This window comes from Aplysia californica, unplaced genomic scaffold (assembly GCF_000002075.1).
Source record: "Aplysia californica isolate F4 #8 unplaced genomic scaffold, AplCal3.0 scaffold01224, whole genome shotgun sequence".
Lineage (NCBI taxonomy): Eukaryota > Metazoa > Mollusca > Gastropoda > Aplysiida > Aplysiidae > Aplysia > Aplysia californica.
Genome location: NW_004798494.1, coordinates 77,971 through 81,504, shown reverse-complemented (window position 1 = coordinate 81,504; position 3,534 = coordinate 77,971).

Here is a 3,534-nt window from a genome sequence, read left to right as displayed (position 1 = left end):
TTGTTGTTGTTGTTGTTGTTGTTGTTAATTGTTGTTGTTGTTGTTGTTGTTGTTGTTGTTGTTAATTGTTGTTGTTGTTGTTGTTGTTGTTGTTGTTGTTAATTGTTGTTGTTGTTGTTGTCGCATTTGTTGTTATTGTTATTGTGTTTGTTGTGCTTGTTGTTATTGTTGTTGTTGTGGTTGTTGTTGTTGTTTTTGCTGAATATGACTGTTTCCATTCGCTGCCATAGAGTCATGTGAGTTTAGTTACTTGTTGCTATCACACTCATAAAAACATGTTTAAATCTTAGATCTACTTAAGGCATATAACTCAATATAATTCTACATAGCCTTCTACTGTGATAAAGATTGGCTTGAAGAAAAAATAACAAGGAAGAGGCTAACCGTACTTAAAAACGGCTGTATTGCAAGGCTAGCCGTTCTTAATAATGCTGGTTAGACTGACAAACAGCAAGCCAAAAGGGTTGGGTTGATTTAAATCAGGTTGATTTAAATCAGTTGATTTTTAAAATTTAAATCAACTTGATTTTAAAAATAAAAATCAGTGATTTAAATCACTTTTTTACAAATTTATTTTTATTCAGTTTTTACATATTTCAACATTCAGAATTCCTTTCCTTGGTTTCATAAAACAGATATAAGGTTAAGTAGACTAATATAATCATGCTTAAAAGTCTGCTTTCCCCCCTTTCACTGTAAAATAATACAGTATCCAATTTACTTTTTTTTCATAATTGAAATCAGAGCTGGGTTGATTTAAATCAGTTGATTTTAAAAAATTTTAATCAACTTGATTTTGAAAATAAAAATCAGTGATTTAAATCACTTTAAAAAAAATTATTCTGGTTTTACATATTTAAACATTTAGAATTCCTTTCCTTGGTTTTATTAAACAGATATAAGGTTTAGTAGACTAATATAATCATACTTAAAAGTCTGCTTTCCCCCCTGTCACTGTAACATAATACAGTATTCAATTTTCTTTTTTTTTTCATAATTGAAAACCAGGGTTGGGTTGATTTAAATCATGTCGATTTAAATCAGTTGATTTTTAAAATTTAAATGAACTTGATTTTGAAAATAAAACTCAGTGATTGAAATCACTTTTTAAAAATGTATTGTTTTTACATCTTTAAACATTCAGAATTCCTTTCCTTGGTTTTATAAAACAGATATAAGGTTTAGTAGACTAATATAATCATGCTTAAAAGTCTGCTTTCCCTCCTGTCACTGTAAGTAGTAAAATAATACAGTATTCAATTTACTTTTTTTTTTCATAATTGAAATTAGCATTTTCTTTTTCTTTTTAGACAAACACAAACGCGCGCACACACACTGTAATAAAATGCAAGTTTATCTATGAATAATTACCCCCCCCTCCTTTTAGACTGACATTTTCTTCATTTTTTGGTCTGTAGCCATAATTCACTGATATAGCAGATTAAGGCTTTCTTTTGCAGTTGCTTAAATTAATCATTAGTTAAAATAAAGACAATGCATTCTGCACTACTACTCTTAGCCACCAAAAATCACAAACTGTGTCGACATTTAAAAAAAATTAATTAAAATCCGATTTAAATTTAAAAAATCTTGATTTAAATTTAAAAAATCGATTAAAAATTTTTTTTTTTAAAAATAAAAAAAATCACCAACCCTGACTGAATTGTAAATACATTTTTAGTTTGCAATACCTAAAGTATTTGTATTTGAGACCAAACCAAAAGGTGCCTTACTTAGAGTGCATGTATTTTGAATAAACCTGAATTATTACTAATGAGACAATAAGTGTACTCAAGAGGTTTCAGTCAATAAGGCCTAACCTAAGTTCAGCTAGAGTGGCAGGCTAACCGTACTTATGCTAGATGGCTAGGCTAGCCGTACTTAAGAACAGCTAGACTGGCAGGCTAGCCATACTTCAGAATGGGTATTTATCTTTGTCGAGATAACAAGAAATATCAATTGATAACAAACGAATTGACCAAAAACAAGTACAACTCGCCAACTCCACAAATTGCGGTAAGCCTAGTTCCCCGGAGTTGTGCACGTAAAATAGGGGCCTGGTTGACCACATGAATATTGATTTTTGAAGCTGGAATCAAAGTACTTTTGTGTTATCAGTTGTAGTCAGTTAAATTGTTATCAGGTGTTATTTGTTGTTATCAGTTGTTATTTGTTGTTATCTCGACAAAGATAAATACCGCTTAATAATGATTGCTGAAATGTAAATAAAATTTTAGTTTGCAATACCTAAAGTATTCAGCATCTCAGACGAAACTAAAAGGTGCCTTACTGACAAGCATGCTTTTTTAAACTGAATAATTACTAGATCTAAAAAGACATGTGTGCTAAATTAACAGGTGTCGGTCAATATAGGGCCTAACCTAAGTACGGCTGACCACTTCGTTCTGCTTTATAACGACTATCTATCGTTATCAGTCGTGGGCCTAAGACAGATGCTTCAAGAAAAAAATGAATATTATGAATTAAAACATGCTGATTTTTAAATCATGTCATTTGGAATGTTTTACAAAGTTGAAACTCACCTCTCTGTTCCATGTTATCACACATGCCAGCTTATTTCCAACTAGTGTGTTGGTGTTGTGGAACTGGTGTGCTATTTTTAGAAGCTTCGTCAAATACATGTACACAATACTCTAAAAATAGACTGTAATTCCTTTCAGTCAGAGATCGTATTTTTATTATCATCGATCACAGCAGTCTTTAAACTGATATTAAATCAACCTGCCACGGAAACTCCAATGCAAACTCAGCTAGCAGCACTGTTGGTATAATTTGGCCACAAAAGACGTGTGGCGCAGGGGATTAACTTTTACAAGTTGTAGGCTAAGGCCTCTACGTTCCTATACTGTCTGAGTATCTGAGTGTCTAGGCTAGGTCAGAGACGTGCTGATAATACTGATATATCAATAACGCGTCTCGGCCAGGCACATTCCCTGCTTAGTTGTAGCACGGTTTTAACCGAAAATTATCCTACGTTAACATTTTCATCCTCCTTTCAATCTTTGCCCATTACTAATTAAAACGACGCCATCTGATATGTATTTTTTTTTAAAGTGCGCCTGAAAGTGTTAAGTATTACGTACATAACTATTATATCATAACGTGCTAACCTACGATTTATGATGATGTGTCAATCTTGTAAACAAGATTTTCTTTCCAGGTTGAATGGTCATGATCCTTCACTTTTCATTTAGTGTTTAATTAGCAGTGGTTTAGGTGCTCACCCTAGCACGCAGAAGACCTTAGTTCGATTCCCGTGTAGGGGAAGATTTTATCTCGGTGTTTTTGCTAGGACGTTGTATCCGTCTCAGCCCGGGCTCGTCTTGACAGGAAGTTTTGAAGCCCGCCTCCTAAACGATCCAAATTGTGTCGTTGATGGCGTAATTAAAGACCTAGAAAAAATCTACATTGATTTAATCTAAACACACTCATGCTGTGTCCTCTTCTCTTAGCGCGTGCACACACACGCATACACACACACACACACACACACACACACACACACTCTTAAGT